This window comes from Arachis ipaensis, chromosome B1 (assembly GCF_059453495.1).
Source record: "Arachis ipaensis isolate K30076 ecotype BB chromosome B1, ASM5945349v1, whole genome shotgun sequence".
Lineage (NCBI taxonomy): Eukaryota > Viridiplantae > Streptophyta > Magnoliopsida > Fabales > Fabaceae > Arachis > Arachis ipaensis.
Window position 1 is genome coordinate 113,456,189 of NC_142436.1, and position 15,591 is coordinate 113,471,779.

General features: G+C 41.7%; 2 non-coding genes across 2 annotated transcripts; both read left to right on the forward strand.

Annotated features, from left to right (window-relative positions):
* The first annotated feature begins 1,543 nt into the window (after positions 1–1,543).
* LOC148577980 (small nucleolar RNA R71) lies at positions 1,544–1,651 on the forward strand. The gene has a single exon (XR_015903539.1). It is a non-coding gene; the product is annotated as a small nucleolar RNA R71 (small nucleolar RNA).
* A 9,582-nt stretch (positions 1,652–11,233) lies between these two features.
* On the forward strand, positions 11,234–11,340 carry LOC148577981 (small nucleolar RNA R71). Its single transcript, XR_015904325.1, has one exon. It is a non-coding gene; the product is annotated as a small nucleolar RNA R71 (small nucleolar RNA).
* Positions 11,341–15,591: the final 4,251 nt, after the last annotated feature.

Here is a 15,591-nt window from a genome sequence, read left to right on the forward strand (position 1 = left end):
CTCCAGCAGTAGCTAAGAACGGTCTTCCCAGGATGATAGAGGCCTTGGCTTCCTCCTGCATGTCCAACACCACAAAATCTACTGGGAAAATGAAATCCCCTACCTTCACCAGCAAATCTTCCACTACACCATGAGGGAACTTGAATGATCGGTCTGCTAGTTATAGGGCCATTTTTGTTGGCTTAGCCTCATCGATCTTCATTTTCTTCATCATAGCTGCTGACATCAGATTTATGCTGGCTCCTAAGTCACATAGAGCTTTCTCCACTGTGATCTCTCCTATAATACAAGGGATCTGGAAGCTCCCAGGATCCTTCAATTTCTGGGGGAGTTTATGCTGAATGATAGCACTACATTCTTCGGTTAGTATCACAGTCTCGTTGCTCTTCCAACTTCTCTTCTTAGTCATAAATTCCTTCAAGAACTTGGCATAGAGCGGCATTTGCTCTATTGCTTCAGCAAAGGGTATGTTAATCTGTAATTTCTTGAAGATTTCTAAAAATCTGGAGAACTGGCTGTCATCCCCCTTCTTCTTCAGTTGTTGAGGATATGGTACTTTCGGAACATATGGCTTCAGCTCTCCTTCCTTTTGACGTGAGTTGGAGGTGGGGATTTGACCTTCATCTTGTTCCTCCTTTCTTCCAACTGAATCTTTCTCTTGGGGTTGCTTGGGAGTCTCCTTCAATTCTTTTCCACTTCTGTAGGTTATAGCCTGACACTCCTCCCTTTGGTATGAGTCTGTATCGCTGCGAGGGTTGTGGCTGGAAATTCTCTTGAATAGGTAGGCAATTTGTGTCTCAAGTTTCTTGATGGCAGCATCTTGATTCTGCATATTGGACTGCACTTCTTCTCGGAATGCCTTACTGTCTTGAATCTCTTTGCATATGCCCTCAACCAGAGTCTCAATTTTGGAGAGTTTATCTTCAGATGATGGTGAGTTGAGAGTGGATGGGGGAATTGGGTCATTTTGGTTTTGGTATGGATGTGGAGAGGTGTTGTTAGGGTGGTGCTAATATGATCTCTGTGTGGAATGTTGGTGAGCTGCATGGTTGTTGGGGTTGTGACGTCTCTGATTTTGGCTTTGATCTTGTTGATTTCCCCACCCAAAGTTTGGGTGATTCCTCCAACCAGAGTTGTACGTTTTGGAGTAAGGATCATGGGTCTGCCTGGGTGAGTTTCCAATGTAGTTGGCTTGTTCTTGCTCCTCCTCTGCCTCAGCATTCACTCTCTCTTGGGTTGCTGATGAGGTGGTGATTGCTGCCACTTGGTTCCTTTCCATCTTCTTGGTGAGGTCAGCCAGCTGCTTGGTAATAAGCTTGTTTTGGGCCAACAGTGCATCCACATTGTTTAGCTCCATCACTCATCTAGTGTTGCCTCTTTCAGAAGCATAGAAGTAGTCATTCTCCGCTACAGTCTCAATGACATATATGGCTTCTTCAATGGTCTTCTTCTTGTTCAGAGATCCCCCGGATGAATGGTCTACTGCCTTCTTTGATTCATAAGAGAGGCCTTCATAGAAAATGTGTATTTGCACCCATTCATTAAACATATCTGGTGGACACCTTCTTGTCAGGTCCTTAAACCTCTCCCATGCTTCATATAGAGTCTCACCATCCTGCTGCCTGAATGTTTGCACCTCAGCTCTTAGCCTGTTGATCCATTGAGGAGGATAGAATCTTGCCAAGAATTTGTTCACCATATTTTCCCAGGTTGCTAAACTCTCATTTGGGAAGGATTCCAACCATTTAGATGCCTTGTCCTTAAGTGAGAAAGGGAACAGAAGTAGTCTATAGGTGTCAGGATGAACACCATTAGACTTCACAGTATCACATATCCTCAGGAAGGTGGTTAGATGTTGATTGGGGTCTTCTTGAACACTTCCTCCGAATGAACAATTGTTCTGAACAAGGGTGATGAGCTGTGGCTTTAGTTCAAAGTTGTTGGCATGTATGGTTGGCCTTTGGATGCTGCTTCCACAGTTTCCTGGGTTTGGGTTGATGTAAGAACCAAGAACTCTTCTCTCTTGTCCAGCCTGATGCGCTGGACCTTCTCTGCCATGGTTGTGAGCCTCTTCTTCATGATGGTTCTCCATATTTTCATCCATGTCTGGTTCAAAGTACTCTTCCTCTTCCTCAGCACCAACTACTCTCTTTCCTCTTGCTTCCCTCCTTAATCTAAGGAAGGTCCTCTCAGGTTCAGAATCAAAGGAAGTTGAAGCCCCGCTTCTTCTCCCTGTCATACAACCAATAAGGCACAAGCAAGGAAATAGATGCAGAAAGTACTCTTGTTAAAATTGCTGTTAGTGTGAGTGATGCAATATATCAAATAGTTAGTAGGTTAGTGAACTGAATGGTAAATAACTAAGAAAAAGGAGTAGGAGGGAAGGGAGAAAAATAACTAAAACTGAAAGTAATTAACCCGAACAGAAATTTAAATCAAACAAAAGAAAAATGCTCAATCTAGTTATCCTCCAATTTAGTCATTGTTGATACAAAATCAATCCCCGGCAACGGCGCCATAAACTTGATAGCACGGAAACTTGTCTCTCAACAATTTTCCTACAGCAAGTATACCGAATTGTCGTCAAGAAAAAACTCACAATAGAGTGAGGTCGAATCCCACAGGAATTGATTGGTCAAGCAAATTTAATTAGAGGAATGTTCTAGTTGAGCGAAGCAAAATTTGGTTTGAGAGTTGCAGGAAATTAAATGGCGGGAAAGTAAATAGCAGAAAATATAAATGCTGGAAGTAAAGAGCTGGAAGTAAATGACGGAAAGTAAATTGCAGAATTGTAAATGGGAATGGGGAAATGCTCATGAAAGTAAATTGGAGAAATTAAAGAGAATGGGTAAGATCAGAAATGGGGATTCATTAGGCTTAGGAGATGTTGCATTCTCCGGATCAAGTTCATTTTCATCTCTTCCTCAATCAATGCATTCATTGATCTCCTTGGCAATCTTAAGTGATCGAATTCCAATTCCTTGGTAATTCAATCTCTCAAATCTTGATCAACAACCAATTTCATGGTCAATTGCTCATGAGAAGAGATGAAGTATGGTCACTGATTATACCACATGCATTCCCAAATCAAGTGTTGGTAGGATTATAGTCACCATACCCAACCAAACCCAATTTGGTCCAACATGAGAAGGCATTTCTAGCATGATCTCTTCATTCCTCTTCCAAGGTTCAGAAGAGATCCAAGTATGAATAGCTTCTTTTCCAAGATAACTACCCAAATGGATGAAGATTGAAAGCTTTCTAGTAAAATCAAGAGAAAAGATAGAAGAAGAGTAATGAAGATTAGTATTGATCCATCAAATTACAACAGAGCTCCCTAACCCAATGAAAGGGGTTTAGTTGTTCATAACTCTGGAAATGGAAAACAAAGATGGAGAATACATCATGAAAACTAGAACTAGAAGTGCAGAGAAAGTAAATTATACAGAGAGTAGTTCCCAATTTCCAATCCCCAAAAAGCTTCTTTCTAATTCAAAACTACCCCTATATATACTACTCTTTTGATCTTCTAGTTGGTTCTTCAAGTCTTGGATATGGGCCTTTGGATCTTGAGTTTGAAGCAGTTATACTCTTCAGTGGGCTTAGCTTTACTTGCAGAGAGAAAGTGTGAAGTAGGCAGGGTGTTTAGCTCAGGACGTTAGTGGCGTTAACGTTAAGTGAGAGTGTGGGTTCGAGAACGTTAGTGGCAATCACCTTTTTCACTAACGTTCCTCACCCAGGGATGATCCACGTTAACTTCAACGTTAGTGGCACCAACGTGACCACTAACGTTGCCTCTTGGTCCTTCGCACACGTTATTGGGGCTCACCTTTTCCAATAACGTTGAGAGTCCTCCCTTCCCCTTACGTTAGAGTCCACGTTAACTTAGTTAATGTGGCTCTTAACATAGGCTTGCCAATACTTCGAGAATGTTAGTGACACTTACCTTTGTCACTAACGTTCCAAGGTGCCCCTTCTTCCCACGTTAGAGTCCACGTTAACTAAGTTAACGTGGCTTCTAACATGGTAATGATAGCCATCTCCAACGTTAGTGACAAAGGTGAGTGTTACTAACGTTGGCTCATCATCCTATCCTCAACGTTAGCTTCCACATTAACTAAGTTAACGTGGGAGTTAACGTGGCTCATGGTGGCTCATTGTGGCTCATTCCAACGTTAGTGACAAAGGTGAGTGTCACTAACGTTGGCGATTGTTTGCTTTCTGTACGTTAGCTTCCACATTAACTAAGTTAACGTAGCTCAAGGTGGCTTAGCCCAACGTTAGTGACAATGGTGAATGTCACTAACGTTGGCCACTCTTTTGCTTCCCAACGTTAGAGTCCACATTAACTAAGTTAACGTAGAAGCTAACGTGGCCAATATGAGCTTGGTCCAACGTTAGTGACAAAGGTGAGTGTCACTAACGTTGGCTCCATTTTCTTTCTTCCACGTTAGAGTTCACGTTAACTTTGTTAACGTGACTCTTAACGTGGGCTATGATGGCTTCGAGGGCGTTATTGGCGATTACTTTTCTCATTAACGTTGCAAGCTAGCTCCCATTCCACGTTGGTGGTCACGTTAGTTAGACTAATGTGGCTGCTAACGTGGCTCTTTCTTGCTTCCTTTATCCTGAAATCAAGCAATAAAGTGCATCAAAGTTCTAATCCACATCATGAGACATGCATCATTCAATTTGTCATCTAATTCATGCAAAATTCTCATGAAATCATGTAAAGTGCACAATGTATGCTTAAATCAAGATGTAAGTGAAATTCTACCCAAAACTTGCTTATTTCCTAAGAAAATGCATGAAACTACCCTAAAACAGTAAAGAAAAGGTCAGTGAAACTGGCCAAAATACCCTGGCATCACAACACCAAACCTAAAGCTTGCTTGTCCCTAACCAAGTACTGGAACAAGAGAATGATGAATAAAATGCCAAGAGAAATGAGTCATTATTGTGGAAGTCATGTCCTTGGTTTTATGGTGGTTTCATGCATAGCAACTTAGGTTCATTCCTTCACTGGCTTTCAGACCTTTATCATGTCCTGGAATACTCACTTAATTGCACCCTATGAGACTCTTATTCATTGATCCTTTTATTGTTTTCAGGGCTTATTTGTGTTCTTAGGCTAAGTGTTCTGTAAGGGGGCGACTCTTTAAGATAAGCTTTCAACCAGCACTCCCGAACCAGTTAGTTCAAGGTGCTAGGTGTTAAGACACCCCTAAGGACTTACTCCCTCAAGTCTCTTTCCCCCATACATACACACCACAGGCACATGGTTTGTTTATTTTCTTTCTTGAGACCTTGGTGTCCAGCACCTCTTTGGGTTACTAAATGTTCTGTAGCAAGGTTGCTCTTGATAGTGGACTTTCAGCTGATAATCCCAGGTTAGTTAACCCAAGTTACCAAGTGATGAAGTACTTCTACGAACTTATTCATCCAAGCAAATCCTTGGTACAGGAGCACCACATACACATCTCTCAAGTTCAAACCCTTGGTGCCTAGCCTTACTCTTTATTAACTTTTCTTTCTTTTTCAACTCTTATTGTTCTTTTCCCTTTTTTCTTATTAGGATCTTGTTATTTAGCTAGTCTCATGGGGTGTTTTTCAAGCATATGATTCAGGACAGATAGTTGTCTTCCCACCCTTGTTGGTGAATCAACTTAGCTAACTTATGACCACATCACACACTAAGGAACTTACTCCACAATATGAACTCCACTCTGGTCTTTGATAACACACATTCTCTTTTTATTTGATTCAAAAGGAGACAAGCAACACAATAAGCAGGATGGAATTGAAGCAGGTATCGTGGACAGTACACATATGACAAAAGCAATAAAGCAACCATTAAACTCTAATCATCTAAACTAATGAGCAACTATAAATCAAGTTCCTTCTGACTTCCAATTTTTAGCATTTAAAGTATATGGAATTAAGTAACAATACAACCTTCGGGTGATGGTTTCTTGCTGTCCCCTTGTTGTCCTCGTCCATAGTTTTTGCTCCTTCACTTCCTTGGATGATGGTGCACCATTTCCTCAGAAGGTTCCTGCAAAGTCATTGGAAGTTGCTTGTTTCCAAAGCACTTGAGACATAGTTAGCTTGCATGTATGCTTGCGAATTTTCTGAACTTAATTTGGTGTGTGAACACTAAACTTAGTTCTTTGCCTAGTACAACAAATTGCATACTTGCAGAGATCCTCATATGTTGTTATTAACAAAACAACCATTAACTTCAGACTAAACTACTGCCAAGTGGTCCCCCTGAGTGGTTGGAGCTAGCAATTTGTCATTGGAGTGTAGTGTGATTATAACTAATATCTTTGGTGGAACAACAAACTTAAAACTACACTTTCACTCTTAGGTTTTGTCTTGGTGTGGAACACCAAACTTAGCTCCTCGCAATACAGGGGAAACAACTTGTGATTTTTATTGAAATGATAATGAAAAAGAAACTACCTCAGGTTGGGTTGCCTCCCAACAAAGCGCTCTTTTAGCGTCGCGAGCTCGACGATTCCTTCATTACTTGAGATGATACTTCACTTTGGGGTTTTCCCCCATGTTGCCCATATAGTGTTTGAGCCTTTGTCCATTCACAGTGAAAGTCCTCTCCGATCTTTCATCCATGATTTCTATGTGCCCATATGGTGAGACCTTTGTGACCAGAAAGGGTCCTGACCACCTTGATTTGAGTTTTCCTGGGAACAGTCTCAACTTGGAGTTGTAGAGGAGTACTTGCTGCCCCTTTTCGAAACTCCTGGGTGCAAGGTGCAGGTCATGTCTTCTTTTCACCTTTTCTTTATAGATCTTGGCATTTTCATAGGCTTGCGATCTAAATTCCTCCATTTCTTGCAGCTGCAAGATCCTCTTTGCACCAGCAGCAATGCTGTCAAAATTTAGTATCTTGAGAGCCCAGAGAGCTTTGTGTTCCAGCTCCAGTGGTAAATGACAAGCTTTCCCATACACTAGTTGATATGGAGACATTCCAAAGTGGAGTTTTGAATGCTGTTCTGTATGCCCAAAGAGCATCATCCAGCTTCTTCGACCAATCCTTTCTTGATGCACCCACAGTCTTTTCCAGAATCCTTTTTAGCTCTCCGTTGGATATCTTAGTTTGCCCACTTGTTTGGGATGGTAAGGAGTGGCCACCTTATGTTTTACCCCGTATCGTAGGAGAAGAGCTTCTAGTGGTCTGTTACAAAAATGGCTCCCTCCATCACTGATGAGTGCTCGTGGGACTCCAAATCGGCTAAAGATATTCTTCCTGAGGAAGTTCATGGCCACCTTGTTGTCATTCGTTAGAGTTGCAATAGCCTCTACCCACTTGGAAATGTAATCCACTGCTACCAAGATGTATTTGTTTGAATATGAGGTTGGGAATGGTCCCATGAAATCAATTCCCCACACATCAAATAGTTCCAGTTCCAAGATAAAATTTTGTGGCATCTCATTTCTTTTGGGCAAGTTTCCAGATCTTTGGCACTCATTGCAGCTCTTTACTAGTTCTTTAGCATCCTTGAAAAGGGTGGGCCAAAAGAATCCACTTTGTAATACCTTTGCTGCAGTTCTGTCCCCTCCAAAATGGCCTCCATAGTATGAGCCGTGGCAATTCCACAGGACTTCCCGTCCTCTTATTCTGAAACACATCTTCTCAGGATTCCATCTGAACATTTCTTGAAGAGATGTGGGTCATCCCAGACAAAATATTTTGCATCATTTATGAGCTTCCTTTTTTTATGTTTATTGATCTCTTGAGGTAAGGCCCCAGTTGCCTTGAAGTTGGCAATGTCTGCGAACCATGGTGCTTTGTGAACTGTCATCAACTGCTCATCAGAGAAGAGCTCATTTACACTAGTATCATGTGTTCTACCTTCATCATGAGGGATTCTGGATAGGTGATCCGCTACTTTGTTCTCTACTCCCTTCTTGTCTCTGATTTCAATATTGAATTCCTGTAACAATAAAATCCATCTTATTAGTCTTGGTTTTGATTCTTGCTTGGCAAACAAATATTTAAGTGCTGTGTGATCTGTGAAAACAATCACTTTAGCACCAATGATGTATGATCTAAACTTGTCAAATGCAAAAACTATTGCTAGCAACTCCTTTTCAGTAGTGGTATAATTTCTTTGAGTTTCATTGAGGACTTTGCTAGCATAGTATATCACATGGACTAAGTTATCTTTCCTCTGCCCTAACACGGTCCTAATTGTAAAGTCAAATGCATCACACATCAATTCAAAGGGTAAGTTCCAATCAGGTAGGGAGATGATAGGGGCAGAGGATAATCTTTTTTTCAAATTCTCGAATGCTTGCATGCATGTTTCATCAAAGATAAATGGTGTATCAGATACAAGGAGATTGCTCAAGGGCTTGGCTATCTTTGAAAAATCTTTAATAAATCTTCTGTAAAAGCCAACATGCCCTAAAAAGCTTCTAATTGCCTTGACATCACTAGGTGGAGGAAGTTTTTCAATAAGTTCCACTTTAGCTCTGTCCACCTCAATGCCTTGGTTAGAAACCTTATGGCCAAGGACTATTCCTCCTGTCACCATAAAGTGACATTTCTCCCAGTTCAAGACCAGATTGGTCTCTTGGCACCTTTTCAATACCAAGGCTAGGTGATTCAGGCAGCTAGGAAAGGAATCTCCGAATACCGAGAATCATCCATAAAAACTTCAATGAATTTCTCTATCATATCTGAGAAGATAGAAAGCATGAAGCGTTGGAAAGTTGCCAGTGCATTACATAGCCCAAATGGCATGCGCCTGTAGGCAAACACTCCATATGGGCAAGTGAATGAGGTTTTCTCTTGGTCTCTGAGATCAACCACTATTTGGTTATATCCTGAATAACCATTGAGAAAACAATAATATGCGTGTCCTGCGAGTCTTTCCAACATCTAATCCATGAATGGGAGGGGGAAATGATCCTTTCGTGTAGCCTCATTGAGTTTCCGGTAGTCTATGCACATCTTCCATCATGTGACGGTCCTTGTAGGAATTAGTTCGTTCTTCTCATTGTGGACTACAGTGATCCCTCCTTTTTTGAGCACGACATGCACGGGGCTGACCCAGGGGCTGTTTGAGATCGGGTAGATTACCCCTCCCTGCCATAACTTCATAACTTCTTTCTGCACCACTTTCTTCATGATTGGGTTCAGCCTCCTTTGGGATTGAATGGATGGTTTGGCATCATCTTCCAACAGTATCTTATGCATGCATATGGCCGAACTGATTCCTTTCAAGTCAGCGAGGGTCCATCCAATGACATCCTTATGCTTTCGCAACACTTGGAGTAATTCATCCTCTTGATCTTGGCTGAGGGATGAGTTTATGATTACTGGGTAGCTTTCATTCTCTCCTAAGTATGCAAATTTGAGAGTGGGTGGCAGTGCTTTAAGTTCAAGTTTGGGTGCTTCTAACTTTTCATTCTCTTCCTTTGGTGCACCTCATATATGAATCTCTGCTGTTGCAGCCTCTTCACTAGACGTTGATCCCTCCTCTATTAACCCTTCGGGTTCTTCTTCTTCAAAATTCTCCTGCATTGTATCTTCCAGTGAGTCCAACCTCAAACATTCTTCCCATTATTCTGGTGGGTAACTCATGGCCTTGAACACATTGAATGTCATCTTTTCATTGTGTAATCTCAAGGTGAGATCACCTTTTTTGACATCAATGACAGCTCCAGCAGTAGCTAAGAACGGTCATTCCAGGATGATGGAGGCCTTGGCTTCCTCCTGCATGTCCAACACCACAAAATCTGCTGGGAAAATGAAATCCCCCACCATCACCAGCAAATCTTCCACTACACCATGAGGTAACTTGAACGATCGATCTGCTAGTTGTAGGGCCATTTTTGTTGGCTTAGCCTCCTCGATCTTCATTTTCCTCATCATAGCTACTGACATCAGATTTATGCTGGCTCCTAAGTCACATAGAGCTTTCTCCACTGTGATCTCTCCTATAATACTAGGGATCTGGAAGCTCCCAGGATCCTTCAATTTCTGGGGGAGTTTATGCTGAATGATAGCACTACATTCTTCGGTTAGTATCACAGTCTCGTTGCTCTTCCAACTTCTCTTCTTAGTCATCAATTCCTTCAAGAACTTGCATAGAGCGGCATTTGCTCTATTGCTTCAGCAAAGGGTATGTTAATCTGTAATTTCTTGAAGATTTCTAAAAATCTGGAGAACTGGCTGTCATCCCCCTTCTTCTTCAGTTGTTGAGGATATGGTACTTTCGGAACATATGGCTTCAGCTCTCCTTCCTTTTAACGTGAGTTGGAGGTGGGGATTTAAACTTCATCTTGTTCCTCCTTCCTTCCAACTGAATCTTTCTCATGGGGTTGCTTGGGAGTCTCCTTCAATTCTTTTCCACTTCTGAGGGTTATAGCCTGACACTCCTCCCTTTGGTTTGAGTCTGTATCGTTGCGAGGGTTATGGCTGGAAATTCTCTTGAAAAAGTAGCCAATTTGTGTCTCAAGTTTCTTGATGGCAGCATCTTGATTCTGCATATTGGACTGCACTTCTTCTCGGAATGTCTTACTGTCTTGAATCTCTTTGCATATGCCCTCAAGCAGAGTCTCAATTTTGGAGAGTCTATCTTCAGATGATGGTGTGTTGAGAGTGGATGGGTGAATTGGGTCATTTTGGTTTTGGTATGGATGTGGAGAGGTGTTGTTAGGGTGGTGCTGATATGATCTCTGTGTAGAATGTTGGTGAGCTGCATGGTTGTTGGGGTTGTGACGTCTCTGATTTTGGCTTTGATCTTGTTGATTTCCCCACCTAAAGTTTGGGTGATTCCTCCAACCAGGGTTGTACGTTTTAGAGTAAGGATCATGGGTCTGCCTGGGTGAGTTTCCAATGTAGTTGGCTTGTTCTTGCTCCTCCTCTGCCTCAGCATTCACTCCCTCTTGGGTTGCTAATGAGGTGGTGATTGCTACCACTTGGTTTCTCTCCATCTTCTTGGTGAGGTCAGCCAGCTGCTTGGTTATAAGCTTGTTTTGGGCCAGCAGTGCATCCACATTGTTTAGCTCCATCACTCCTCTAGTGTTGCCTCTTTCAGAAGCATATAAGTAGTCATTCTCCGCTACAGTCTCAATGACATATATGGCTTCTTCAATGGTCTTCTTCTTGTTCAGAGATCCCCCGGATGAATGGTCTACTGCTTTCTTTGATTCATAAGAGAGGCCTTCACAGAAAATGTGTAGTTGCACCCATTCATTGAACATATCTGGTGGACACCTTCTTGTCAGGTCTTTAAACCTCTCCCATGCTTCATATAGAGTCTCACCATCCTACTGCCTGAATGTTTGCACCTCAGCTCTCAGCCTGTTGATCCGTTGAGGAGGATAGAATCTTGCCAAGAATTTGTTCACCATATCTTCCCAGGTTGCTAAACTCTCCTTTAGGAAGGATTCCAGCCATTTAGATACCTTGTCCTTAAGTGAGAAAGGGAACAGAAGTAGTCTATAGGTGTCAGGATGAACACCATTAGACTTCACAATATCACATATCCTCAGGAAGGTGGTTAGATGTTGATTGGGGTCTTCTTGGACACTTCCTCCGAATGAACAATTGTTCTGAACAAGGGTGATGAGCTGTGGCTTTAGTTCAAAGTTGTTGGCATGTATGGTTGGCCTTTGGATGCTGCTTCCACAGTTTCCTGGGTTTGGGTTGATGTAAGAGCCAAGAACTCTTCTCTCTTGTCCAACCTGATGCGCTGGACCTTCTCTGCCATGGTTGTGAGCCTCTTCTTCATGATGGTTCTCCATGTTTTTATCCATGTCTGGTTCAAAGTACTCCTCCTCTTCCTCAGCACCAACTACTCTCTTTCCTCTTGCTTCCCTCCTTAATCTAAGGAAGGTCCTCTCAGGTTCAGAATCAAAGGAAGTTGAAGCCCCGCTTCTTCTCCCTGTCATACAACCAATAAGGCACAAGCAAGGAAATAGATGCAGAAAGTACTCTTGTTAAAATTGCTGTTAGTGTGAGTGATGCAATATATTAAACAGTTAGTGGGTTAGTGAACTGAATGGTAAATAATTAAGAAAAAGGAGTAGGGGGAAGGGAGGAAAATAACTAAAATTGAAAGTAATTAACTCAAACAGAAATTTAAATCAAACAAAAGAAAAATGCTCAATCTAGTTATCCTCCAATTTACTCATTGTTGATACAAAATTAATTCTCGGTAACGGCACCATAAACTTTATAGCACGGAAACTTGTCTCTCAACAATTTTCCTTCGGCAAGTATACCAAATTGTCGTCAAGTAAAAACTCACAATAGAGTGAGGTCGAATCCCACAGGGATTGATTGGTCAAGCAACTTTAATTAGAGGAATGTTCTAGTTGAGCGAAACAGAATTTGGTTTGAGAGTTGCAGGAAATTAAATGGCGGGAAAGTAAATAGCAGAAAATGTAAATGCTGGAAGTAAAGAGCTGGAAGTAAATGACGGAAAGTAAATTGCAGAATTGTAAATGGGAATGGGGAAATGCTCATGAAAGTAAATTGCAAAAATTAAAGAGAATGGGTAAGATCAGAAATGGGAATTCATTGGGCTTAGGAGATGTTGCATTCTCCGGATCAAGTTCATTTTCATCTCTTCCTCAATCAATGCATTCATTGATCTCCTTGGCAATCTTAAGTGATCGAATTCCAATACCTTGGTAATTCAATCTCTCAAATCTTGATCAACAGCCAATTCCTTGGTCAATTGCTCATGAGAAGAGATGAAGTATGGTCACTGATTATACCACATGCATTCCCAAATCAAGTGTTGGTAGGATTATAGTCACCATACCCAACCAAACCCAATTTGGTCCAACATGAGAAAGCATTTCTAGCATGATCTCTTCATTCCTCTTCCAAGGTTCAGAAGAGATCCAAGTATGAATAGCTTCTTTTCCAAGATAATTACCCAATTGGATAAAGATTGAAAGCTTTCTAGTAAAATCAAGAGAAAAGATAGAAGAAGAGTAATGAAGATTAGTATTGATCCATCAAATTACAACAGAGCTCCCTAACCCATTGAAAGGGGTTTAGTTGTTCATAGCTCTGGAAATGGAAAACAAAGATGGAGAATACATCATGAAAACTAGAACTAGAAGTGCAGAGAAAGTAAATTATACAGAGAGTAGTTCCCAATTTCCAATCCCCCAAAAAGCTTCTTTCTAATTCAAAACTACCCCTATATATATTACTCTTCTGATCTTCTAGTTAGTTCTTCAAGTCTTGGATATGGGCCTTTGGATCTTGAGTTTGAAGCATTTATACTCTTCAGTGGGCTTAGCTTTACTTGCAGAGAGAAAGTGTGAAGTAGGCAGGGTGTTTAGCTCAGGACGTTAGTGGCGTTAACGTTAAGTGAGAGTGTGGGTTCGAGAACGTTAGTGGCAATCACCTTTTTCACTAACGTTCCTCACCCATGGATGATCCACGTTAACTTCAACGTTAGTGGCACCAACGTGACCACTAACGTTACCTCTTGGTCCTTCCCACACGTTATTGGGGCTCACCTTTTCCAATAACGTTGAGAGTCCTCCCTTCCCCTTACGTTAGAGTCCACGTTAACTTAGTTAACGTGGCTCTCAACGTAGGCTTGCCAATCCTTCGAGAACGTTAGTGACACTTACCTTTGTCACTAACGTTCCAAGGTACCCCTTCTTCCCACGTTAGAGTCCACGTTAACTAAGTTAACGTGGCTTCTAACGTGGTAATGATAGCCATCTCCAACGTTAGTGACAAAGGTGAGTGTCACTAACGTTGGCTCATCATCCTATCCTCAACGTTAGCTTCCACGTTAACTAAGTTAACGTGGGAGTTAATGTGGCTCATGGGGGCTCATTGTGGCTCATTCCAACGTTAGTGACAAAGGTGAGTGTCACTAACGTTGGCGATTGTTTGCTTTCTCTACGTTAGCTTCCACGTTAACTAAGTTAACGTGGGAGTTAACGTAGCTCAAGGTGGCTTAGCCCAACGTTAGTGACAATGGTGAGTGTCACTAACGTTGGCCACTCTTTTGCTTCCCAACGTTAGAGTCCACGTTAACTAAGTTAACGTGGAAGCTAACGTGGCCAATATGAGCTTGGTCCAACGTTAGTGACAAAGGTGAGTGTCACTAACGTTGGCTCTATTTTCTTTCTTCCACGTTAGAGTTCACGTTAACTTAGTTAACGTTACTCTTAACGTGGGCTATGATGGCTTTGAGGGCGTTATTGGCGATTACTTTTCTCATTAACGTTGCAAGCTAGCTCCCATTCCACGTTGGTGGTCACGTTAGTTAGACTAACGTGGCTGCTAACGTGGCTCTTTCTTGCTTCCTTTATCCTGAAATCAAGCAATAAAGTGCATCAAAGTTCTAATCCACATCATGAGACATGCATCATTCAATTTGTCATCTAATTCATGCAAAATTCTCATGAAATCATGTAAAGTGCACAATGTATGCTTAAATCAAGATGTAAGTGAAATTCTACCCAAAACTTGCTTATTTCCTAAGAAAATGCATGAAACTACCCTAAAATAGTAAAGAAAAGGTCAGTGAAACTGGCCAAAATGCCCTGGCATCAGACTCCAAACTTTTTGGGCACCACTTGTACTGGACTGGCCCATTCGCTATCTGAGATGGGATAGATAATATAAGCTTTCAACTGTCTGGTCACTTCCTTCTTGACAACTTCTAAGATGGTGGGGTTCAGTCTTCTTTGAGGTTGACAGACAGGCCTAGCTCCCTCTTCTATAAATATCCTGTGCTGACAAACTTGAGGGCTGATGCCTACTATATCCACTAAGCTCCACCCAATTGCTTTCTTGTGTCTTCTCAGCACACTAAGCAGCTGCTCCTCCTGTTGGGATGTAAGTTCCCTTGCAATGATAACTAGGAGCTTCTGATTGTCCTCAAGATAAGCATACTTGAGGTGGGGTGGAAGGGGCTTTAACTCCATTTTCTACTCATGGCTGGGCACTTGATTATCTGGAGCTAGTGAGAATGGCAAAGTGTCCTCATTGTCTTCAGAGGGTTTTCCCACACTTGTATCTTGCTCCATGTGCATCTCTTCTACTGCTTCTTGCTGAACTGCAGCTACAGTCTCATTAATAATGTCACACTGGAAGATGGAATGATCTTCCAGATGGTGCTTCATAGTTTCATCAAAGTTGAAGCTCACTGCTTTGCCATCTATCTCAAAGGAGTAAGTTCCTGAGAATGCATCCAACTTGAATTAGGGGCATTTCCAAAATATAGAAGTCAATAGGAAATGTGAGCCCCTTAATGCTCACCAGCACGTCCTCAACAATTCCAACCACAGAGATAATGCTTTTATCTGCTAAAACAAAACGTGATGCCAACCTTTTTAAGGGAGGGAGCCTCAAAGCATCATATACAGATAATGGCATTATACTAACACACGCGCCTAAATCACACATGCAGTCAGAAAATTTCACACTATCTATAGTAATAGTAACCATGCATGGACCTGGGTCACTACATTTTTCAGGTATATCACCCACTAAAGCAGAAATAGAGCTACCTAGAGGAATAGTTTCTAATTCATTTAATTTATCTTTATGGATGCACAAATCTTTTAAAA